This window comes from Orussus abietinus, unplaced genomic scaffold, assembly GCF_000612105.2.
Source record: "Orussus abietinus isolate OABI.00-Male unplaced genomic scaffold, Oabi_2.0 scaffold23, whole genome shotgun sequence".
Lineage (NCBI taxonomy): Eukaryota > Metazoa > Arthropoda > Insecta > Hymenoptera > Orussidae > Orussus > Orussus abietinus.
In genome coordinates this window covers 403360-429596 of record NW_019394258.1, presented here as the reverse complement: position 1 = coordinate 429596, position 26237 = coordinate 403360, and the positions used below count along the sequence as shown (strand labels likewise).

The 26237-nt window shown below is 51.6% G+C and overlaps 1 protein-coding gene across 1 annotated transcript in view; it reads left to right on the top strand.

Moving 5' to 3' along the window:
* The first annotated feature begins 3458 nt into the window (after window positions 1–3458).
* Window positions 3459–26237, top strand: part of LOC105696688 (acetylcholinesterase) — a 37307-nt gene continuing 14528 nt past the window's right edge. The window contains exons 1-2 of the mRNA XM_012419366.1: window positions 3459–3568; window positions 19974–20153. The gene's annotated coding sequence lies outside the window, so the exon portion shown is untranslated. The remainder of the gene's footprint in view (window positions 3569–19973; window positions 20154–26237) is intronic.

The window sequence follows — 26237 nt, the reverse complement described above, 5'->3', positions numbered from 1 at the left end:
GACGGACTACCGTCTCCCGGGAGTCCTCACCTTTATATGGACTTAGATCGCGGTATTATCTCCCGGTGATAAGATGCGCTCGTCCGATCCCAGATTTGTCCGAAAATCCGTTATCCACGGATATAATGGCACATACGTTCGATACTACGACGCTCATTGACAAAGACATGTTTTCATTTCAGCCGGCTTATCACGCACACGTCCCTGGGGAATGGATATCCCGAGCGGCGCCTCCACTTAGTCCTAAGGTCAAGACACGATTGGCGGTGTGGCCACGACAAACCGACACACCCGGTCGCACCTCTAGCCTCGCGATAACGAGTCCACCTGCGATAAAAGGGGTCAAGTAGAGAAAACAATTATGTGAGAATAATATCCAAGCGGCCATTATCGGACCCAGATTCGTGATGGCTATCATGAGTCCTTGGCATCAACATCACCATCGGTGAGGTCATCCTCTCGTTTTAGCCCCCGCCATTTTATTATATTCGACGGCGGGTCATTGATATCGCTTCATGTTCCAGGTTGTGATCCCTGGGATGGAAGTAACGATCCGAACACCGTCCGCAGGGATTCCTCGTCCAATTGGGGTGTCCATTGGTGGTCCTGGTCGCGGTAGTTCTAGGACGCGGCATTTCTGCGAGGACGACGCAGAAACGTCACCGTTCATCCTGGTGCATCCTGGTGCATCCTTGTACTCCGGGTGCCGACACAGGTGACGGCCTCTGCACCTGTCTGGATGCGCTCGTAAAATTCAGACTCGGCGGCCATGACGTAAAAATAACGACCCGACGGTAATAAGAAGCCGAGGGGAGTTAAGCGGCGACACCTGCAGATCCGCCTCCGCGTTCATTTTCTACTCGGAGTCTACCGAGATATCTTCGCGAGTTTTCCTTTCCCTTAGATATTTTCTTACGATTTTATATATCGACCAAGAGGCGGCTTAATGGACTTCGCTGATTCCTTGAAATTCCCTTGACGGAGCTGCCTGCAATGATTGGGCTCTATTGATAAAACCGAGATATGGTCACGGTGGACCTAATACGGCTCTCTTGATTACGTTATCCCATGTCGGGTTAACGGTTGGATTTTTATCGCGGCCCATTAGTTGGAAAAGTATCGCAGATTGTGCGGGAAGGTTATACTGCGGTGTGTGGCCAATTATCTGGCCGTGGATATAGGTCAACGAGTCGTAGGGTAGAAAGTAAAGTGTATAATTCGATGATAATCGTGTGACGTATTTGCTCGGGGTTTCTTTCACATAGCGCGCAAGCTGGATAAAGCGTTATTAACTGGGAAGAGCGCCGAATGATAAGTCGCGATACTGGGTTATCACCGAGTAGGACCGAGCGGGGCCCTTTGAAGACTCGATACCTTCACGATTATCGGATCGGATAATTGAATTGAATTTTAGTTTCACCAGTTCGTGGCGCCCTTTCCTTCCTCCGATAAGGCGCGATAAGCCGGGGACTCGATCCAGCTCAAAATCCGACATTTTAGGGAGCGCTCCGATTCCGGACCGGGTTTAGTCGAGCGTTGAATTGCGCTTTTCACCTCTTGCTAGAGTTTTCGGGTTTCCACCTCGAGGGAGGTCCTCCGTGTATCGAATCCTCCCTTAAGCTGACTTATCGAGTCGACCCGATACCCTCCCTTCGTGGCCGCAAAGGGACGCGGAATCATCGCCGCTTTCCCTCCCCCAGGGCGGCCGATATCACCCTTGGAAATGCACTCGAACCAATTTACCGGGTTCAATCGAATCAACTCCAGCGCCACGAGAGCTCGGGTTACGACGGGAAAGGACCCTAGAAAAATACGGCGAGCTTCTGGGGATGAAGGCAGCTCGAGGAACCCCCGATACCAATAATCCAACCTTTGATTTTTCGGCGCCCCCCGGATTGCTCGCGGACTCCTTGGTACTTTACCTTCGGATTCAATTCTCGATCGACTTATCGCAACGTGTCATTTCAGGGCTTGACTTTGGAGCAACGAGACGCCCTGGGGAATTTTTTCCCGAGGGACCGATGGGAGTCGTCGGCCCTTCCGGCACTCGGGCCAATTCCCGGGCCCCGAGTGAGAGGTCCGGTGCTCCAGCCGACCGGGGAGATCCACGCCGTGGCGGTCTCCGTGCGATAAATAAACCGCAATCGCGACCTTCGACGAGTTTGGGGTTGCCTGGACCAGGGAATCCTGGCGGGTAACCTCCTCGTCCTGAGACAAGGATCCGGCCATCCGTGCCATCCATCAACAGGTATACCGTTCCCTTACATTCTCCCCTTACGCGCGATTGTCCCTCCTCGTTAGTCTTCCGTGAGAAACTAATTTGCCTGTTTCCTCAAGGGGAGGCGTCCCGACGCGGAGGGTGGACACGTCCAGCCGAAGTGACGAAGCCTGCACGACACGCGGAAAGATCCAGGTCGCCGGTGGAAAGATCGAGATGCCTTCGATATCGCGTGCTGGCCACCCTCGAGGAGGTTCTCCGGCCGAGCCGCGGGTTCGCACCCCCTCCGAGAGGGAGGCGCAGTCGCGTCGGGACGGATACCCAAGCGATGCCGGCTTTTCCGGGGATGGCTATACGAGGGGGAGCGTCGTTATCGGTCCACCCTTAAATGATAGGAAAATCACCAGGGCAGAAATTCTCCAAAACCCTCCGTGACCACCAGGTACCACCCAAGTACCTCCACAACATTCATCTAACCTTAAATACCTAATTCAAGTAAAATCCGTATCAAAGGTGGAATACCCTTGTCGGATGCGCCTAATCAGCTTATGACTTTCCAGGAGGGGAGGAAGTCCGACCGTTGCGGTGGACCCAGGGGAAGAGGGTCCTCGACGGCCTTGGAGCGGATCCAGGGTGCGCGTCCCCGGTCCCGTCCGCTCGCGATTCGTCCGCCCGCGAGATTCCGCGTCCCGGGGTGCGAAGCCGGGTCGGCAGGGGTCGGGCGGGGGCGACGCGGACCAGATGGGCGGCCGACGGCGGGGGGGGGCTCGCTCGCCGATGCGCGAGAGGGCGCGAGATGGCGCGGTCGGGGCCGGGGAGTGTGGGAGAGAGAGAGATGGACCGGAGGGAGGGGGATGCGCGGCCGAGTCGCGTCGCGCCGCACCTGGCCGGCTCACCCTCGGCTCGGAGACGCGGCTCGGCCGAGAGCTCAGTGCGGCCTGAACGGTTAGCCGGCCTACTTCGCTCGCGCGAGCCTTCTCTCCTCTCCGGGTCAGACCCGAGCCTCCCTCTCTCGCGCGGAGAGAGATCCGGTCCACCGGCGGCCGCACCGAGCGACGCGCAGCGCCGACCCCCCGCGCCGCGAGCCACCGTCCCGCGTGACGGAGAGAGAGAGGGAACGCGGACGGAGAGACAGAGATAAGGGGAAAGAGGAAAGAGAGAGAGAGAGCGCGCGCGCGCCAGCCGACTCCCTGCGAGGGTCTCGCGAGGAGGATACGCGCGAGGGGAGGAAATCGCGCCGCCGGCCGACCACGAGCCAACCCTCGCTACCTGCCCGAGATCTCCCAGCCACCCCGGAGGAGACTCCCGGTCGCCCGCCCGAGACTCCTGGCTGCACCCCCACGGAACCCCGTAAGTCTCGGCCTCTTATCTCCCGTTTCTCTCTCTCGACCCCCGACAGGCGGCGATCGACGCCCCGGTCGCCCTAACTCTGAGCTCGGACCCAGGTGATGCCCCCGACCCCTCTCCACGACCCCGGTGTCCAGGTGCATCCTCGACGCTCCCGGAAGGGGTCCGCAAACATTCGCCTCTCTCTTTTTCTCTCTGAAGGGGCTTCCGTCGAGACCTTCGGTTTTCTTCAATTCTTTTTCTTTCTCTCTTGTATTTGTCTCTCTCTCCATTTTCTTTTAGAGCCATTTGGGAGGTTTCCTAGGTGTCCCGTGCCCCGACTGGGTTGCCATTAGTTAAGCTTTTAACCGGCCGTTTTCTTCTGGGCTTGTACGCGATACGACCGTCCTCGTGATAACGCTGCCGAGGACTGCACATCGTGCGGCGCAGTGACCACCGATACGCGGACTCTCGATAAGGGTTATCGGACCACCTGTGGGTAATCCTATGAAGGAGAGCATCGCCGGGGAAGAAGGGGTGAGACCTAATCGATTTACTCGCGATTTCGGGAAAAAGCGGCTTCCGGGCCCGAAGGATGGCTTTGGGAGATATTCCCAGAGACCGTCACTTCGCGCTATCGGGATCGATTTAGTAAACCACGGGAAGGCGGAATATTGTTTACGCGGCCGGAACTACTGGCCGATCCTTCCGGGGGGAGGGGCCACCCACTCGCCGTTCGTTATCACTCGCTGGCAAGTGCAGCCGATTTGTAGGGCCATTATCCGTATCCAAATCCCCGAAACGTATCGCGCATTGTATACCTCGTATCGCGCTATACTGTGAAGAAAGAAAGAAAATAGAAAAAGTCATTGAACCGGAGAAATATTTTGTTAATTCAAAGGATAATTACTTGACCGAAATGAACCCGAATAAAATGGGGGGCGAGGTTTCTTCGGGATTATTGGAATTTATTTGAGCTTATCCGAGTGGAATAATTATCCTGTGAATTAAGGAAGTATTTCTTTGGTTCGGTGGATCTTTTTTTCTTCACAGGGTAGGCATTACCTATTCATCGAAGGGATGTAACCCAGGAGGTATTCTTCTTGAATTTTGGAGAGGTCGGGAATTTTTTTGCTCATTAATATGCCCTGTGATAATTTATTCAATCCGGGTTCCTTTGCAAGGACGAGGATCGGCGCGTCCAGGTTACTACAATATTAGCGAGAATTCCCGTTCAGTACGGCTCTCGCCGTTAATCGGCGTCTTCTTCCAGGACCCCCTTAGTGCCCGGCAAGAAGTCCGGGGTTTGTACACCCCGGTGGCGAGCACTTACCCGAATTATGGGAATTAGCGCAATTACCGCGGCGATTGCCGGACGGGAACGTGCCTCGAGCTCCATCAGGCCGTCCGAGAGTGCTCCAGGTTTAGTCTCCGGATCTTCATCTTTCTCTGAATCGAGCCTGAACCCTCTCTCTCTTCGTCTCTGTTCCTCCGCGCCCGAGACTGCCGATTCCTTCGGTGTGAAAGAAATATTTCCGCCATTATTACGCTCAGGAGAAAAAAATTCAAGGGGAAAAAAAAATGAAGAAAAAATAAGAAAATCGCGGCTTACCCTCTGAAACGGCTTTTGTATCACGAGTTTGTAGATTTGTAGATTCGACAACGGTAGGAAGGTTTTCTTTCAGAGGAACGGAAATGACGAAACCGGGCTCGCCCTTAAATCCTCGTTACAGGTGCCCGAAGGTTCGTTTAGGAGGAATCGGGATTTCGGGATTTTTCGCCAGGGCGCCCGTTAATTACGGATCGATTCGCGTGTCTAATAACACCCTACGGTCGCGCCGGGATTCCGAAATGTTGAAACGTAACGAGGTCCGGGGTAGGAGTCGGCGTTTCCAAAAATATCCGTGACCTTTCCTCGGCGATCCATCGGCGAATTCTGACGTCGGCCAATCCGATCGTTCCCTTTCCGTTGGCTCGCGTTAACCTCTCTTAATTTCTTTCTCTCTCTCTAAATACGACCAATTAGCGGTCGTCCTTCCTAGGAAAATCCTGATTACCCTAGCGAGACCTACGGGGAGGTCCTCGGTAAGGCGTCGATCGCGCATCTTCTCGGACATTTTTAATTTTCCCTATATTTACGCTTTTTCTGCTTTTAGTTGTCCTGATATCGAGAGATATCGATCGCTGTTCGATATTCGGGGAGGTCTTTTCGGCCCTTTCCCGATTCTTCTGGCGGTTTAATGGTCCCGGACCGTTCGTCACCCTCCCACGGTGTACAAAGTGGGCTAATGAGTGTGCGAACAATCCGAAGGAGGGACCCGAGGGGAAAGCCGGCCTCACGAAGTGGACTTTATTAGCCTCGAATACTGTACACCCCCCGGGCGTATGGCGAAGCAATTAATCAAAGGGCCGGTGATTAAATTCCCGGGCCGTTTTTCTTGCCGGGCGGCTCCTCGGCCATCTTCGATTAACACCACCGTAAATCCAGGAGCACCGCCGATAAACCTTGGCAATCCATTAACCCGCCGGCCCTTTCTTTGCCTTGGCCCCTCCACCCTTTATTCGGGAGCTCGGGGAGAAATGGTAACGCGGGAAGACCCGCGGAATCTCCCCCGTTAATCGGCCCTTCTCCTCTCTCTGCGACGTTTCCACTCTACACCTGTTCCACTTAATCCCTCGGATTTGGTGGACGTCTCCGTTGCGTGACTCGTATTTTAGGACACTGCGACACGCACGTTAATGCGTGGAATTCCTCTTATTCGTGTGGAACTCTCTCGTGTGGCGGTGAAACGGAAAAGTGAAACCCCTCCAGTGCGTCGTATACGCCGCGTCTCGTGGGTGAATTCAATACCACCGTGATAGGGTAAAATCCTGATTGGGCAGAGATAAAAAGAAATCAATTTTTAGTTTTTTTTTTTTCGTAATTTAGGAATGCTGGAAATCCCTGCGACCAGGAATATCATGTACATGCATCTTGACAGGGTCGCCCGATTTAGCGCTTCGGTCATGCAGGCGTATGACGATGTGGTGTCCAGTGGTCTAAGTAGCGCAATTCCTCCTTCCGGTCTCTTAAACTGCGATCAGCCTATGTCCGCGTCGAGCGTATACACGTGGGCGCAGATATTCGTTCATATCACGGAGAACAGCCCGAGGGGGACCTTTTCTCGACCAAACGACCGCCTCGTGATTCTTTTTTTTCTTTTTCCCTCCTTTTCTCTTTTTTCTTTACACATTTTCGTATACCTAAACGACGCGAGTTCCGAGCTATTAAATCGACCCTGGGGAGACGATAAATTCGTTGCTTTTCCCCGGGAAAAAAAAAAATAAAAAAGAGAACTCGGAATTTTATCCTCGAATGGCGCTCCTCTCATTCGCGAATGGGCTCTTATTATCGCGAAACGACGGGACGCGGAGGGACCCGGGAGATAAGGAGGTTAGATGGACCAAGGGATGCTGTGGAGAGGAGGCGAAAAGGGCCCCTGAGTCTGACCATACGCTCGCGTTTTCTACTTCCAGCGGAGTAGCGTTAAGGCGACACGGGCTGACCATTCGGGGCTTTTACTCCTGCCCTCGGAAACGTCGCAGGAGGCCCTCGTCATCGGGATCCTACCCAACCGATCGTTAAATATTCCCCGACGAAACCGGGATTTTGCCTACCGGACATATTTCCCCTCGGAATTTACCCGTAATTCAATGTAAATTGCGCCTCGACGCGCCGCTTTAATTTCACCTGGCAGCGGAGGCAGGTTTAATTCCACCTGAAAGGGATTTCTCTTTACGGCCGCGGGAGAAACGCCGATTAATTTGCATTTCCCCGTGTAATAAAGCCCCCTTTTTCCGGCCCATCGGAAACAAACGTTGCAACAATTACTTCCGTTGGGACGTGCCCGCGGAATGGCGTGCGGCCATACGCACGCGGTAGCCAGTGCGTCGATAAAACAAATGCACGTGAGTTTTATCGACGGGCAGGATGGACGCCGCGTCGTCCTGGGATATTTAACAATTGCACGGCACGGCGCACAGTGGGAGTAGAATTATTAATGAAAAATATAAATAATCTTATTCGAATCAAGGTATGCAGCTTCTTAAAAAAATTGTCTCTCTCTTTGGTAAGGAGATTTAGGTGAAATCATATGAGGCAGAAAATATCAATGCTCTAATTTTGATCGTAATAAGTAGTTACATGCGGTTGCTGCCGGTCCGCCATTTTGTTTCTCTTTCGAGGAGAGTATTAAATTGAGATCTTCTTTGCAGAAAATATGAACACTCTAATTTGGATTTTTCAACGTAGCTTCTATCACAAAATGTGGTTACTTTCAGACCGCCATTTCGTTTCTTTGAAATTTAAAGTACACGTTTGAAATCAGCGACCCAAGGAACCTTAAGTTCGTAATGGTTTGACAAATTTTCTCACCTTTCTGGATTTTTCGCCAGGATTTTCGGATTCTAGCCCACTGTGCGGCGTTGACGTTATCAGTGGACAACTTTGCTGCCGGCGGGGTTATCCGTGATAACGCGTGACGCGGTAACGAGGGTAAAAGAAGAGAAATCAAGGCGTATCTCTTATTACGCGACTCGGAATTTTTCCTCTCTTTGGAGGGGGAAAAAAAAAAAGAAAGGCGTGAAATACGAGTAGCGATCTCGATCGACGAACACGAGGGTCGCGGTTTTGGGTCGCCGAGATACCTACCGATCCCTCCTCGCCAGGGGCGGCAGAGAACCGACAACCTCCACCTTCGTTACGCTTATAACAGGCATTATGCTCGCCTCTATATAGGCGGTTAGATTCTTATCTAACCGGGTTAATCTATCCTTTCCTTTCCTGCGGCGGGTGTAGGTGGACGCACGTAGCCGTTGGCGGTCTTGCAGACACTCGCACTCTTTGATCTAAGGTACCCTTAGGTGTCCCTGGGTACCCTTAGGTACCCGTGGGTGCCTCTAGGTACTCCTAGGCGGGTACCTTCGGGTATCTATATCCATGTCGGATCATCCATGTGGGGCGAAGATACACGCGAAGGTCCGCGTGTGCTCAAAGGTGCGCGGCTCTATTTATGGAATCCTGCCGAGGGTATCGCGTGACGGCTCCGGATCAAGGAGGAAATGCACCGAGGAGAAGAGCCCCACGAGCTCGCGTCGATCCTTCAGGGAGAACGGCTGGTGGAAACCTCCAGAGGGCAGACTTTCGGAGGATGGCTCCGTCCGCGTAGAAGTTTCGATCCTACTTGGAACCTCTATGGATAAGCGGGTCTTTGTTGATAGAAAGAAGGTTGAAGGTTCGCGTTTATTAATTATGTGGGAGAGATTATGCACGCGGTGGGGATGTTCCGTCGAAGGGCTCGATTTTTTAGACGACGGCGATGGAGAATTGGCCCTTCTCGGGGAATGGCGCGAAACTGCAATGTCGGTAAACCACCCTCGGAAGGCTTAATCGTTTAGTTTCGGGAGGGCGGCCGCTGCATTGCGGCTCTGGCGACGCATTGGCCCCCGAACTAGTCGAAGAGAACCCCTTCTCGGCTACCCGACCCCCTGCGGAGGTGGCCTTTTATTCGGTCCTATTTCTGAAAAGGCCACCCCCGTGTATCCGGACTGCACCCCGCCCCGCTGGCCCCGTATTATGCATTCGGCCGAGTTCCTCGGGTTTGCGGCTCTTTTAAAGATGCATCGCGCCTCCACCCCACCCCGCGAGCTTAGGGACGCTACCGACCCCCCGCAGAGGGGTGGCTCATGGTTCACGGTTCGCGGGTCTAGGTTTCGGGCCCTGGTTTCGGCTAATCATCTCGGGGGATGATTTCCGATCCCTGGTCTTCGACCACGAGGGTTGACGACGCGAACCCGAGTCCTGGAAAATCATCCCCCGGGAAGAAATCCTTCGCTCTCTGAACTGAAATAAAAAGAAAAAAAGGAAAGAATAGATCCCGGGATCCTTCGTTTAGATTTCACCCCGCTGATTCTAACCGAGGGTTCGGAAATACCGTCCAGGCGTGACGCACCCCGTTTGTGTCTCCTGGGGGATCCTGAAACTTTGAAGCTCGCCGGGGAAATTGTACCATAAGTCACAGACGGTCCGCCGGAGAAATCACTTTTCCCCGAGTTTTCCACCCGGCGAGGGTGAGCTTCGCGGGAAATTTGAGGATAGGCGAGAGCGTTCCCGCTTCTTTGCGACCCGCGACGTAACAATGGCGAAACCGCGGAGTGAATGCGTCCTCTTGGCTCGTAATTTATCTCTTTAATTTTCTGAGACGCCATTAGGGGAAACCCCTCCTTTGCGGGGGCTGATCGACCCGAGGATCGAGTTAGAGAGAGGAAGGAGAGGCACTCGCCTAAATGGCCTCTTCTCGCTCCGATTTCCGCTAAGTCTCCGCCGCCATGTGCGCGTCTCCGCTCGAAAAAAACGAGGCCTTCCCCTCGTTTACCGACCAACTGAAATATTAATTAGAAGCCTCCTGGCTCGACTGGAAGGCCTTCACCGGGGCAGCCCCGAGACCGCAGATGTTTCTCTCTATTTTCCGTTCCTTTAATTTAGAAAATGGCCCGAAAACGATATTAAAGAGGACCGCGGAAAGGGAGGGGCGAAATCGAGGAGGACTTCGATCGGGGAGATTCGATGGCCCTCCGGGTTATCGGGAAACGCGACGCCCTTATCAACGACCGAGCGAGTGCTCCTATATTCCTCGTTCTATTTCTTTTTTTTTTTTTCAACATTAATACATCACCGAAAGAGCTAAATATAATGTGAACCCTCGTGAATATCATTTTTTAAATCTAATGAGGGAGAATATCGAAATGTTTGTATCAGGCGGGGAACTCCCTTCGATAATCCTATTTTGGAAATTGTACACTGTCGAAACTGCGACGCGCTTCCTTTAATTCCTTCTTTTTTTTTTCCTCCATTTTTATCGGAGTTTCGGATGTCTCCCGTTTATGTTTACAGGATGATTGCAAGAAACAAAAGCCAGGGTTTCGACTGGGGGTCCTCGTCTTGGAGGGGCCCGGGGGTGGTAACGAGATGTTGGCTTGTTTAAAAGATGGGACCGGTTAAAAATGGAGCGCGGAATATAGGTCGCCCGCACTTCCGGGAGCCGCGCGCGAGGAAACATTGATACGGGAAATACTCCGGGGAGTGATAAGACGAGGAGGGTCCGTATACGTAAGGGGAGAGTAGTTACCGCGTGCGGAACCGCAAGGTCCTTCGGCGGATACGGGAGCCCGGAATTCGCAGCCCATCGCGAGAGGGGGTTAAATTTCCCCCGGAGGGAAATTTTCAAAATATCGCAAATTTTCATATTTTCCCGAATAATTACCCCTGTTATCCCGATCCTCGAATTTTCCCGATATTTTCCGGAATTTCACGTGCTCCCATTTCTCCCGACAATTTTCAAACTCCATGCTCCTGGAATTATTTCTCCCGATAATTTCAAAGTTTGACGATCTTTGAACATTTTTCCTATTCTCTTTTTTTTTCCCCGATGATTTCCTGATTTCGTTATCAGGTACTTATCGTGATACGTCGCGGGCCTCGTTTCCCGTTTTCCGAGGGAGATTTCACCGGCGTTCGAAATTGGAGCCGTGGGAATTCGGCCAGGTCGATGCGGAGCGGCTTTGATCAGCGTTTGCGAAAATATTGATACTGCCAACGCGGATTACAATTGCGAGAGAGGAGCTCGACGAGTGCCCTCTCTAAGCAAACCGGGTCTCTGTGAACGGGAATACTTGCACCGATGTAAGTGCACCGGGAGTGCCGAACGCTTGCTCGTAACTTTCTAGTACTTCTGAGTGGCACTCGAGGCACCGCGGAGGGTAATTTCACATCTAACCGAGTTCACCGCACATGCCCCGATGTAATAACCGTTCGAGTCGAGAGTTACGCGGTTCGAATTTAATTGCGTTACCGGACGCACCCTGGACCCGATTCTCGAGTTCATCCGATCGATTTGGAACGAAGCAAAATTTTTCATGCGAATCTACTGCCATGTGAAAAAAATAAAATAATAATAAGAATTCGTATGAACTTGAGAATTGTATTCCAGGATTCGTTCGTTAAGTCGCGAAACGCAAAGCGAGAGTTACGCGGTTCGAATTCAATTGCATTACCGGACGCATCCTGGAATCCGACCCTGGACCCGATTCTCGAGTTCATCCGATCGATTTGGAACGGTGCACAATTTTTCATACGATTCTACTGCTATGTGGAAAAAATAAAATAATAATAATAATTCGTATGAACTTAAGAATTGAGTTCCAAGATTCGTTCGTTAAGTCGCGAAATGATTTACGAGTATCTGCGACAACGGCCGATCCCTCTATTCTGGAAAAGTATTTTTTCTTTTCTTTAAATGAATAAATGTCGTATCATCTCACAGATTAATTAAACGAAGTTTATCCCATTTTAATGAGCTAGAGTCGGGGAATAATGCCCAGCCCGCGATCGAGATTTCTCGCTCCAATTTGCATTGGAAGAAAGGGCGTCGAGGGGGCCAGGGCGGAAGGGAGAGACCGGAAGCGAGGGAAGAACCGGACGCTGGGCCCCCGGGGGCCGGGAAATGGAAAAGAATAATTCTTCGGATGCTTCCGGCATTTAATCCGCGGGAAACAAGAGCCTAGCTGGAGGCCCGACGAGATTATAACGTTCCCTCGTTCCCGTTCGATCATTAGCCGTCCTCCCGTCGCTCCGATATCCCGGCCGTCCTTCGGGATCCCCGTTCCCGTCCTTCCCGTTCTCCGGCCCGTCCTTTCCGGTTTCCGTTCACGTCCTTGCCAGGCTTCGTTCCCGTCCTTCCCAGCCTCCCCGGGAATCTCCCTTCGGGGACTCTCCGACGGAACGTCGAGCGACGCGCCTCGGTCCTCCATTTTTCTCCCTTTTTATTCCCCGATTAATTACGACCCGCCGCTCGATCGGCGATCCGCCGATTTCCTTTGACGCCGGGTTGACGCGATCCCGGACTAACGTCCCTCAAGGAACCCCTTCATTTTAACGGAGCAACCTTATAAAGCAACAAAAGCCCTAATTTTATAATCCTCATCTAGAAGCATCATTTAATACCCCTAGGTATAAAATCCTATACCTTCTGTATGATTATTAATAATTCCCCTAGAACCTGCGTCACTCTTCATCGCAGCCGGTGCATGAATTTTGCGAGCGCTCTTCCCTTTCCGTCGTTTTTATCCTCGATACGCTCTCCTAGGACCCTGGATCTGCGGGAAAAAGAGGTGACAAAAAAGGGGTTGAAGCCGACTGTCGAGCTCGTTTCCGTAAATCTCGATCCTCGAGTGGGCCGCGAGTCGTGGAAAGAACGGAAGTAACGGAAAGAACGGCGGCGCGCAAACAAAGCCGGCTCTCGAGTCGGCTCCTCTCCTCGCTTTCCTCTTCCTCCTGGCGACCGGGTCAATCGGCGAGGGGGGAAAATTCGTGAAGTGGCCAACCCCATCCGGCCTTGGTGCCTCGTCTCTTGATTTCGCCCCCCGGTGCCAGATCGTACCACCTGGTTAGTTCCTCACCTGGCCAGGAGGCGGACTCCTCGAGGGGGTGCAATATGGGTCGCGGCCAAACGACTCGCATGCAAAACCAGGGGAACGACCAATGACGAGAGTCGAATGTGGAGGAACGGGAGGAAAGATGCGGACGGGGGAAGTGGAACTCTGTGTCTGGCTCGGCCTGGCACTTCAGCCCCTGCCGGGTCTTGGGTGGGCGGCGGGTGGATAGTGGGTGGTGGGTGCTAGGTGCAGGGGGTGGCTCCAAGGGGTGGGTCGACAGGGAAGTTAAATACTCGCGAAAGCCGACGCGTACCACCGGGGGTCATACCAACACCCCTCGTAAGTCACGCCGAGGGCCGCACGTACACATGCCTCGATAAATTTAGCGGAATAATTAGACGGGCTTGCACGCCCGCCGCGTTTATCGCGCCCCGCGGAATCCGCGGCGGGACCGCCGCCGCGGATCGTTCCAAGGGATTATACCGTATTGGCCTGGATATACCAGGCGGCGCTTGTTACATGCAAAGTTACCCTCGAACGCCGACACCGAGTCAGGGTGTCCGGGGTGCCGAAAAATCGGCTATGCCGATCCCTACCTTAAGACCGGACCGATCGAATCGGAGACTCCTTCCCGATAAAACTGCGCCCTTTTCGTGGATAATGGAAGTCTCCTCGCCGGGTCGACGGCGAGGCGCCGAGCCGAAATGACGATGACGAGCATTCGGGGCCTGGCCCTTGACCCGGTTACCTCGAGCGACCCAAATATTGACCTAACCCTTCCCCTGCTCGGTCCGACTTGCGAAGTCGTAAGCAGAAGCTTTCCCACCTCCCCCGAGAGGGAGGAATTTCCGTTTCGAGCACCCTGGATCCGAAAAGACCGTATAAGTCGTCCCCCCGTATCACCCTCCTCCCTTTAGATACATTTTATTCCCACCCTCGAATGTAATTCATACGTCATCCCTCGAGCTCATAGATAAAACTCTCGTTACATCTGGAAGAGCATCCCCTAGACCTCGTATAAAACGGCGGATGGTATCGGGGCCACCTCGTTGTTATTACCCTCCACCCTTCTTGCTTTACGTCGCGACTCGTATCTTCCTGCGGGTACTTTCGGAGGGAATTTCTTTTTATAAATCGTATTATTCATATTTATCCGTGATAATTCATTTTTCTCGGATTTTCCTCCGCACGGTCTACCGCTACAGGTGCATGTACACGGGTGCAGGGGTGCGGGGGAACGAGGTGGGTGCACTTCCAATAGTGCAGACAGTGGCTTGCACTGCAGATGCGATGCGGCTCTCCGCCCCCGCGCGGTTTCCGCATCTCGCCCCTCCGGATAGGCCGGATGCGTCGCCCTGCCAAACTCGCATCATGGGGGAGGTTTCACCCTTTTCCACCCTCCGTTCCAGGGGGAAGGGCTTTTTTTTTTTAACCGAGGTTTTCGATTCGAGAGGCTAGACCGACTCGCGAGGCTAGAGGCTAGAGTACCCTCTCGCGAAACCGCTCTCCTCGAGAAGCACTTTTCCGATCACTCCTTTCCCTCGACTTCGACCTCGATTCCGCCGCGATTGTCGCGGCAGATACCACCGGAGATTCCTTTCTCGAATCTAATCTTATCGCAGCCGAGTTTCCGACTATCGGCGAGATGCAAGAGATCGCCGCGTTTGTTTTGCACCGCGTCCTTTCTCCTCTCTCGTTCCATCCCGCACTTTTTCCTCCTCCTCGATCGATTGAGAAAATTCGATTGTTCTCTTATTTTATATATATACGCGGAATTTTAATAATACCTGATTTTCTTATTAAAATTCATATGTACATGTATATGCAAAGATTTTTCATTTACATCCTATCGGGCATTCTGGACCGGAGGATCGTTTCTCAGAGGATGTGGGAAATCCCGCGAGGGAGGATAGATTCCGCTGGAAGGGTTGAAAAAATTCGTAAAAAATTCCTGAGACATTTTCGAACGCAGAAGGTATTTTGTCATTTTTTTCCGACGACTTTTCACGTCTCGGGGTTCTGATATTGAAGACCGCAAAACAGGGCTGCCTCGTCAGCCGATGACGCTCGAGATTTTAGAGCCCTCTCCCCCGGGCGAAGGTGGCCCGAATCGTCAGCGAGAATCTCTCGGCAATTCGCCGGAACAATGCCGGGGGCAAATCCGGCGACAAACATAGGGATTAGGTTTCAATCGGCGACTCGGAAGTCGGGATGTACTTGCTGGAAAAGCGACCTCGGCGAGGACGCGCCGAGGACGAATTATTCGGGGCTGATCTCCCCGAAAACGCCTTCAAAGGCCGATTCGGACCTACATCGTGAACCACGTCGTTGGATAAAAATCGGCCAGCACCGAAAATCTTGAAAAATATGAAAAGTACCCCGAGAAGAGAATCCCGTCGAAGGAAATATTTTAGTACTTCAACCGAACGATTTAACTCGAATTTTGCTGGAATAAATTGTCCCGATTCCGCGGAAACATTGCAGCCTATTTACTCGAGTCAAATGAATATTGTTAGAATTAAATGAATATCGCTTTGGTTCGATTGCACTTTTTTTCTTTTTTTTTTTTTATCGGGGACGGAAGTAACGGAAGGATTAAGGCGCCTCCTAAGTAATAATTCCTCCTAATTAAGGCGCGGAATTTTGCATCTCGGGTCTCTGTAATCTCGCCGATTAGCAATGGTTTCCTTCCTTTCTGAAAGCCGGATTAATCGAGTTGCGGCCGTAAAAAGGAGGAATCCCTTTGAGAGGGAGGGAGAAGTCGCGGATTCGAACCTTCGAATAATAAGATTCTGGCTCGAAGGAGCACGTATGGAGAAGAGGCAAAAAACGGGGGAAGAGGCGAAAAAACGGGGGGAGAAAGAGAGCGCGATTTCGTCGCCCGGATTCGAAGAAAACCCTGGCGGATGAAATTCGACGGGAATGGAGGAAAGGCGAGAAAAAGACTCCGACGGGGACGGAAGCGAGGGGGAATTTACGATCCTCGTCCTCTTGACTGGGCTCTCGTTATTGGAAATGGAGCACGAGTCCTGAAGAAGAGCCCGGCCGATACTCTCGTTGCAACGCGACGAACGGAAGGGCATAACGAGGGAACGAGATCGGCGAGGATGATAATAACGCCGAGGTCCGAGAAAAATAAGATATTCGGAAAGGGGTCTATCTCTCTCTCGAGCCCCGTTAATCATTTTAAAACTCCCGCGAATTCAAGAGCCACTCGCCCGGGAACATTCCCCGAGTGGATGCCCGATCATTATTCCCGGATTTATCGACGAAGAAACGCCGAAAGGAAACCGGCGAAATCCTCGACTTCGTGAGGAACGAAGGAAAACTAAAGCAAAGTCTCTCAATGCCGAGTGTGAATAATAATGATCCGCGCGAAATCGAAAGGGGGGAATTAAAAGGGCGTTTCAGTTTTCGTTTCACTCGTCCTTGCACCCTCGAGGTATGGGAATTTTCCCGGGGAAAAAAAATATACGTGGATTAGTGAATTTTCTTCTTTGATGTCGGAGGTTTGATACTTCGTCTGCGATTTTCGCCGAGTTTGATAATGGAAATGTATGGACGGTGTCATCTCTCGCCGGGAGATGGGAACCTCGAGGAGCTCACTTGGCCGGTTGGATTTGCAATGGAAATGGAAAGCAAATTTAATAGGGGATTAAAGCAGAAGACGAGCGACGCCTTCCCGGTCGGGAAAGAAGTACACGTGTAGGCGCCCACGTGGGGGAGCGGAGGAATTCTCAGGGTGGGTGTGCGCTCCGTGTGTGGGACCAACTCCGGGGTTATGGATGGCCCATGGGCACGCTAACCCAGTGACACCTCTAGGTCAACCTCGACCCCAGCCCTAACTTCGAAGTCGAGACTCCTCCACCCCTTCCGAGCCGGTATCAGGGACTTCGGCCCGATATCGCGAGACCTCGCGAACCTCGCCTTCTCTCTATCCATCTCGAAAGCTCTCTCTCCCTCTCATCCGGGAAGAGTTACGCCCCACGACTCCAATTTACCCGACGATGGTTTAAGACGACGCGAAAGTGGCATTTCAGGGGTCAATAAAAAATATTTATGCAGCTCTTATCCGGATCTAGGGTACCGAATTGTCCGAAATTTTTCCCAGAGAATTTCACCTCCATAAGGGAGGTCCCTACACTCGTGAATTTTCATTTCGCTCAGGAAGAGATGTAAATCGTTTATGCCAACATTTTTAAGAACGAAATTTCATGGGGATGGAACCTTCCTCGGGGTCTATACGTTGATGTGGAATTTCAAGCGGTTCGGTAAAATTGAGATCGGGGAGAAATTGTTTAAAGAGATTTTTAAGATCGAGGTCTCGGGGATTTAGGATCGCCTTAAATATGTATTTAAATATCTCACTCGAGAACTGGTGATGTCTCCTCGGAAAGGTCGTTGTGCGCAGACGAGCCATGGGGTCCGGTCTCCATGTGGGGACAAATTGTCCGTGATATCGATGACTTAATGAGGATGCACGATAGGAACGAGTGCACGCGTGCGAGTCGTTCCTCTCCCTCTTCCTGCTTCTATTTCCCACCCTCTCTCGTCTCCCCTCGTCGAGCTCCCCCTGAACTTCGACCGACTCGCAATTCGCGACTCCATTTGGCTTTCGCCATTGACTTTGAGACAATATTCTAAATATCTAAATATATCGGCGGAATAAAATAAAATTTCATTAATCTTAATACTCCCACTTCTTTCAAGGGAATACAAAATTCGCTCTTCTCCAGAAATTACCGACGCCTTGCCTCGAGGTTCTGACAAACTTCCGCGCTATGGGCTCCCATAAATAGAATTGGGTTTTAATCATTATTGAAATATTTTTGCAATTGTATAAAATGTCAGTTACGTTCATTTGGAATTTTATTAATTTTAATACTCCCACGTTTTTTCAAGGGAATCGAAAATACGCTCTTCTCCAGAAATTACCAACGCCTTGCCTCGTGGTTCTGACAAACTTCCGCGCTATGGACTCCCATAAATTGAATCGGGCTTTAATCATTATTGAAATATTTTTGCAATTGTATAAAATGTCAGTTACGTTCATTTGGAATTTTATTAATCTTAATACTCCCACGTTTTTTCAAGGGAATCGAAAATTCGCTCTTCTCCAGAAATTACCAACGCCTTGCCTCGAGGTTCTGATAAACTTCCGCGCTATGGGCTCCCATAAATTGAATCGGACTTTAATCATTATTAAAATATTTTTACAATTCTATAAAATGTCGGTTACGTTCATTTCGAATTTTATTAATCTTAATACTCCCACGTTTTTTCAAGGGAATCGAAAATACGCTCTTCTCCAGAAATTACCGACGCCTTGCCTCGAAGTTCTGATAAACTTCCGCGCTATGGACTCCCATAAATTGAATCGGGCTTTAACCATTATTGAAATATTTTTGCAATTGTATAAAATGTCGGTTACGTTCATTTCGAATTTTATTAATCTTAATACTCCCACGTTTTTTCAAGGGAATCGAAAATGCGCTCTCCTCCAGAAATCACCGACGCCTTGCCTCGAGGTTCTGATAAACTTCCGCGCTATGGGCTCCAATAAATTGAATCGGGCTTTAATCATTATTGAAATATTTTTGCAGTTGTATAAAATGTCAGTTACGTTCATTTGGAATTTTTTCCTCCACGATCGCGTGTCGAACTAGTCGAAACGAGGACGAGTGTCCTCTTCTTTATCGGCCCTGTGCCCTTTTCGAGCCGGGTCGGCCGAGCTGCCCCATTACTTACGCAGGATGGGCGAGATAGCAAACATGCGGAGGGAAAGGGCAAGATGGTCGTATATCACCGGCCGGATGTGGATGGCGGTCGCGGAAGTGCCGCTCGAGAGTTTTAATGAAACCGCGTATATCTCCCGGCCGATAATTCGCGCGCCTTCTGCCTCGGCATTTTTTCCGCATTTCTCCCATTTCCAATATCTTTTCCCCGTCCATCGAAGTAACATTTATCAGCTCTGGAATCGTTTCCACATCGAGACCTTAACTCTACACATTTATCAAGAGGCTTGGAGATATCGCTTCAGAAGTGTCGAAATGGCCAGACTGATCGGACGCTGATCGCGCCTTATCTGGCGCACCTGTCCAGGTGTCTTGCCATAATCGGCAGTAATTACCGCCGATCCTTTTACTGCATTGCGCGTATTTACCCGCGGGTCGGGAATACGCTCGGATGTTAATTCCCTATCGGGTGGTGCGTGCGAATGAGCGATCAAAAATTAACGAGCCACCGCGAGCGCGTAACGCGTTTTCCAGAGCCGTCGTTACGTCGAGGAAGGGCCATTGCGTCGGGTTCATGAAACGTCATTGAGCACCCGATTGCTCGTAACACCTCGTAATACCATCCGCCGTGTGCTCGGCGGTAATTATCGAGCGATATCTGGAGGGGGGCCAACATTCGAGGCGGTCGATTAGTTCCAGTTTCGATCTCTTCATTTTTCCCGGCGTTGGATTAATCAGCCAGGAGATTCAACGCATTCCGGGGATTCCGCAGCGGGTTAATGGACGTTTCGCGGGGTACCCGGTGTCGATTCCTCGGATCCTGAAAGATGCACGCGAGACCGCGGGGATCCAATCTCGACTCATCGGCTGATCAATCATTCAGCAGCTTCCGGATGGACCGAGTTCCCTCCGTTAGCCCGGGAACGCGTCGATTTTCCGCAAGCCGCGGCCCTTCCTCGAGAGGAGGCTCTCGCATTGGAATTTTCCACCCGCGAGATCAGAAAATTGCGGAATTGACAAAACTCTCGGGATTTTATTCATCTTTCAACTAACTATATTCTCTCGCAAATTGGCAACCGCACGAGAGATTTGATGAACCTTTTTCCAGAAAATCTTTCCAGTCTCCATTTCCAATTATTATGGATTTTCTTGGACCTATGTATGAATGAAAATTTATTTCTTAAATGGCCGCTAGATCGAAGACTTCAGACTTTGATTTTCAGATCGGCGATGCCTGAGCTGGGGACGTAGAAGGGAAGATCGGCGATCGAAAGCCCTTCGCAGGATCGAAGGAAGCCATTCTTCCTTCGGTCGTAATCTCCACCCCGACCAGGACCTCCACCTTCGCCGCAGAAAACGCCTCGACCACGACCTCGGCCAATCTCCACATCGACTTGGAAACCGTGAGTGCCCTATTATTCTCGATTCGTCCCGATGAGTCCGGGGATGGTGCCAAGATTGGTCTCGGACATGGAGGGCCATTTTCCCAAATTGCGGAAAATCGCTGCCGGATTTAGGAGGCGTGTAGCGCGCATGCGCTCACCTGGTGCGGCACAAAAGGCGTCGCGGTCGGCGGTCGCTTTTCCACGGGCGCTTAAAGCCGCTTTGTGAATTAGGTGGGGACAGATTTCTACCTAATTATTGTCGAATGCCCTGGGAGAAGTCGGCCCTCGTGCCCGTTGCTAATTGGATCACCTGCCGACAGAGGCACTGAATTACGGGATAATTTCCAGCCCGGGAACGACAACCCGAAACGTGTTGTCGTCCTCGGCTCGACTCCTCCTTAGAAACGAGAATTTACATTTGCTCCTCTTTGCAACCTTTTCCTGACATCCACATGAAATGCCTCATCGGGGGAGGAAATGCTCGCTTTTATCACTGATAACGATACCAGCTGATCGGCACTCGATGTCGCGCGTTTATCCACCATCCATGTTTTTATACAGGGTATAAAATTGATAGATTAGTGAAATCGAGGGGGATTTAAGGTCCAACCGAGATTTTCAGATTCGGACATGCCGAGGATATGAAGTTGACTCTGTTTAAGGTGAAGTGCAATCCCCTTTATATCAGTCGATTCGAATACAGCCCTTTTTTTTAAGGGTATTAGACCAAACTGTTCGAAACTTTGACAGATCACTCCTGATCATCTAATTGTCCTGCCGCATTGAAAATTTGGATTTTTTAACAAAATTTTTCAACTCAGTCCAGACCAGAATAAAATTTAATTGACCTGGAAATCACAGATGGCGCAGGGGGTCCCTCTGCAGTCAATTAGGGCCCCAGAAATCACGAATCCAGAGGATTTCTGGAGTTTTACTTCGATTTCTTTATAATTATTGTACGAAAACGACAGGTGGAGTATACCATTTGGTACAATATCCAATATGATTCGACACAGCTGATAATATAAAAACGAACGTCGGCAACGTAGGCATTTAGAAAAATCTTCTTCATCGACGTCGATCAAGTTCCTCGACGTGTTTCACTTCACCTTAAAGCCGGGCGGAATTTTTCTGGAAGACGAGACGAAAACGTGGTCCGAATTTCGGACTCGCAGGGTCGAATCGTTGAATTAGCCGGGAACGCTCGCAAATCCTCGCTTCCCTCAAAAGGCTCTACCGGGCCGACATTAACGAGAGGAATCGTTAATCGGCGCGTGTAACTCGCCCCAAGTGGGCTTCGGATTTCGATCGCGTCGAGCATGAAAACCTCTGCGTTCGAGATTCGAGGAGCGCTCTCGATGCGAGCTCGTTACCGTTGTTTCTCCCCGTCCTCGAAACACAAAGCTCCGCGCAAAAACAGAGATAATTGGACCGGCGTACGCGCGATCGCATTTCACGGGGACCTTAAGGGGGATCGAGTTGCGAAAGAAATCGAAAACCATGACATTTTGTACGGCCGACAAAGCCCTCCCCTGGCCATTAACCCATTTGCAACAATAGCGTACATGTACGCTCAGTTTTCCTGGTCACTACCATTCAGCCTGAAATTTGGTGATAAGAACCCTGTTTTTCATACTTCCTTATGATGGAAATGGGTTAAGGGAGTTTCCCGAAGAGGACTCGATCGAGTTGCGAAAGGAATCGAAAACCATGACATTTTGTACGGTCGACAAAGCCCTCCCCTGGCCATTAACCCATTTGCATCAATAGCGTACATGTACGCTCAATTTTCCTGGTCACTACCATTCAGCTTGAATTTTGGTGATAAGGACCCTTTTTTTCATACTTCCTTATGATGCAAATGGGTTAAGGGAATTTTCCGAAGAGGACTCCATCGGAGACCTCTTTTCTTACCCTTCCTTCCCGCCAATGCGGATTCAAGCGACTGCTCGTCCTCTGGGACAACATTCCTAGGGCGAGCAAACCAGAGTAGCCAAAGGGGAGAAGATCAAAGCTCACCGGGGACAAACGTCCACCCTACCTGCGATTATATCCAGCGCGAAGTCTCTTGGATTTCATTTTTATGCGCGTTTTTGCTCCTCTTTGCCGACGCGTACCTGCGAAGCTGCAGCAGACGTTCCGACGCCTCGCAGCGCGCGGAATCGCTGCGTCCTGTCGCCTTTAGGATGGCACCTGTCCGCTGGACTTTTCATTTGACATCCTTGACCCGACAGGTGCATTTTAAGGCACCTGTAGCGTGACGCCTCTTGCCTGGTTCTTTTCCTAGGGACTTTTGACTCGGTTTTTCGGTACTCCGGCGTTCACATCTCGCGACCAATTCGCCAAAGTCGGGATCCTCGCGAAGGATCGCGTTTCCGCGTGGCGTTCCGTAAATTGTCCCGCGTGTCTTTTGACCCGTGTAATGGGGTTCGCCGGTCCCTTCGCTCTTGTCCTTGCCTGGTGGCGTCGTGCCGCCATTTTTCACGATTCGTCGAGCACGAGCGGTTCGCTCGACGTGCTCGACTCCTGATGGCTCCTCTCGACTCGAGTCCTTTGCCTCTCCTCTCGCCCTCTTTCTCGCTCTTGGCCGCGCAAGCTCAGCAAAGACTTCCCGAAAAGCCGGCCGACAGGGAACCAGACGAGACGAGACGGTCAATTGGTCTCGTTCCTTTGAAATCCCTTCCGCTCCTCGGGACGTTTCGCTTAGATTTCCATGCCACACCGTTCCCCGAGGGAGGGGACGCGAAACTAGTATATATTGCTCCAGATGCTAGATTCATCCCGGTTTTTCTCCTTATATAAAGCCTCTTCAAGGTTTCCTTCGGGGTCTTCTTCAGGGCTCAAACGCTTTCCTCCGATCTTCCTCCTCAAACCATGGACTTCCTTAATTCTACACACTTATGAAACGTAATTCGGCAAGATCTCAAGATTTCCGCATCCTTTCGAGTCCTGACCAGAGATCCTCGTCCGGCAGCCTGTTGGCTTCGAGTCCTGGCGACAACTTGTAGATTCCTCGACGCAGTCTTCCGGATTTCCTGGGCCCCTTGCTCATCTCCTTGCCTCTCCACCCTCGGATCTCCGGGCGCATCTCCAGGATCAAAAGCGATGCACCCGATGCATCCGATACCTCATTAAAGCGAGAACCGCGTGCGGCACGCCTAATTTCCCGAGGCACCCCTAACGATCGTTATCCTCGTCGCCGTGCGCCCATAATTATCGAAGGATCCTCCGTCGTTATCCTTCGACAATGGATGCTATCCCGAGGCGGCGGGGTACCCCTGTCCCCCGACAGGTGAGCCATAGACGCGGGGTGCGTTACCTCGTCCTCGGTGATGCACAATGCAATCTGCCCTCCGCATCTCGATTCGGTGCACGGGGAACAGCCGCAGCAATTTCCCCGCGACCGGTGCCAAATTCCGCAACCGCGCCTCCGGGTCGCAGGGGGCGCGGCGCGACCGCGGCGTTTATTAATACACCCCGGGTTGCGGGGCGCAAACGCGACGGCTCGCATTTTACACGGGGTTACACGGGGTGCGCGAGAGGGGAGGACCAGACGATGGTCCCGCACGCATCCGGCCGAATTGCGATTCCGGAATCGAGGTCGGGCGCATTTGCAGATTGCACCGACCCCCGGGGTTATCCGGCGTGGATTTGTTCATTGCTCGGTGCAGCGACTCTCGACCGATCCTGCGAGATTTACGAGGGGAGGTAAAACGTCGCCCTGCGAGCTGGACAGGTCCTCGGCGGAGGTGGAAAACATCGAAAAGTCACCTCTAGGGAAAATTATCAATTTCATATCGCATCCCGATGTCTCGATCGTTTCGAAGATTAGGAAAGAAACTACAGAAGATAACGATATACCAGGAAGGAATGTCATGTATAAGGTGGGGCGGAGAGAGGGACGTCAGCTCGCGGAGAAGGGGAGCAGTCATCCGGTCCTGGGCGAGGAGGTGGGGCCACCCTCTCCGGGGAGGAAAAGATCGGTCGAAGGAGGTTCGGCCCGGTGTCCTGTAGGAAATATAAATAAGCGAGTGGTATGGCTGTATCGATCAGAGCAGGCCGTCGGGGATAACCCTCGGTTTCTGGGCTGCCTAGCTACTCCCTTTTGTCTCTCCTCTTTTCACTCCCCCTCGTCACCTCGCCTGGGCAGCCCGGGTCCACTTGGCCCGTCCACCTACAACCTACAACCTCCCCCGGAATAACAAGAGAGAGAGAGAGAGAGAGGGAGGACCACCCGGCCGATTCGATTCAATCCTCCCGGCCAACTTTGCGCGCTTTTCCGACGCTTTCGATACTTTTCCCCGCTTTTCGATACTTTTTCCCCGTTTTTCGATACTTCCGCCAGTTTGACCCGGCCGAGAACTCCGAACTCCACGTTTATCGACCAAGTTTCCGCCGGATGCACGCGTTTTCCTTTAAACGACACACTTTCGGCCGGGGCGAGAGTCTCCGAGGGTCGGGCGATTTTTTTTTTTTCCATTTTTCATTCACCTTTTTTAATACACATCTCTTTTTTTTTTTTTCCATTTCGTACTAACGCGAGTCAGCAGGTGGGCCGCCGGGCTTGGGAGGATTTTCCCTCCACCATTTTCCGTCGGTCCCGCTGGAAGAGCAGCCCGAATTTCCAGGCTCTAATTATAATGCACAGTCGTTAACGAGGCTTATCGGTAATCGTTCGACCCACCCCCAAGCCCCACCCGGGTGTCGTGCATCGAGTCAAAGCCTCCGCTGCACTCCTGCATAATCGGGGAGCGTGCCAATTCCGCGCCGAAACGCGAAATAACGTCGATTTTTCACCGCCTTGTGCACCGTCATTAACGTCGAGCCCGGACAGCGCGATTACAGCGTAAAAAGTGCGGCATTAAAATCCTCGTTACGGGCTCTCGTAATTTCGATAATCCTGTAAACGGTAAACAAAAATTACCCCTCGAGTTTCACCAGGCAGGCACCCCGAGGATGATAAAAATTCATCGAACCAAAGAAATCATTTTAATTGAAATCATTTCATTGTCGCAATACCAAAGAAACGTTGCGTCCAGTTCATTCCAGTTGGAGTAAAATAATTATTCATCGAAATGTCGATCTACTTCTTCGGTTCAATGAGACCTTCTCTTCGTAGAGCAGTACGTCTGAAAAATCGCAGTATTTCTGTACGCGTCAAATTAGTGCGTATAAAAAATTTCGTCGACACGAGTCGGAACCGTGAAAATCGGTATTGTACACCTGGGACATTTTCTTGTCAGACTTTCTTGGTCTTACGACGTCCCGGTGACGTAACTTGGCGCAGGGGGAGGCGGATCGTCGAATCGACGCATTCGGCGATCGCGGGGTAAAATATGTACAAGGGAGTAAAAAAGCTGCCAAAGAGGCCGCCTATAAACGCGCTGACGTCAGAGGGCGGTCCTCTCGGACGAGACTGCAACTGCAACTGCGACCGCGAGGGCAGGTCGGCCGATGCAGGTGCCGGGCCTCGGCGATCCCGTCTCTCTCGTTGCGACGGACGCTCGTTCGATACCGAAGAGGGAGCTTCGCCATTGGCGCAGCCGGACCGAATGGCCCGGTTAAGCTCGACCATTCAAATATTTAGTGGCCGATGCGGCCACCGCCGCAGTCCTGCACCATTGGACCTGCAAGAGAACGCTGCATCCGATCGGGGTCTTGGGGAATCGGGTCCCACCTGATCCTGCCTCCTGATTGATCCAGAGGAGCGAGCATGCTCGGAGGATGCTGGACCCTGATGATCCGACTATGGCAGAGAAATTAAAAAACAGAAAACAAAGCAACAAGGACGCTGCATCTGATCAGGATCCAGGGGAATCGGGTCCCACCTGATCCTGCCTCCTGATTGGTCCAGAGGAGCGAGCATGCTCAGAGGATGCTGGACCCTGATGATCCGACTATGGCAGAGAAATTAAAAAACAGAAAACAAAGCAACAAAGACGCTGCATCTGTTCAGGATCCAGGGGAATCGGGTCCCACCTGATCCTGCCTCTTGATTGGTCCAGAGGAGCGAGCATACTCGGAGGATGCTGGACCCTGATGATCCGACTATGGCAGAGAAATTAAAAAACAGAAAACAAAGCAACAAAGACGCTGCATCTG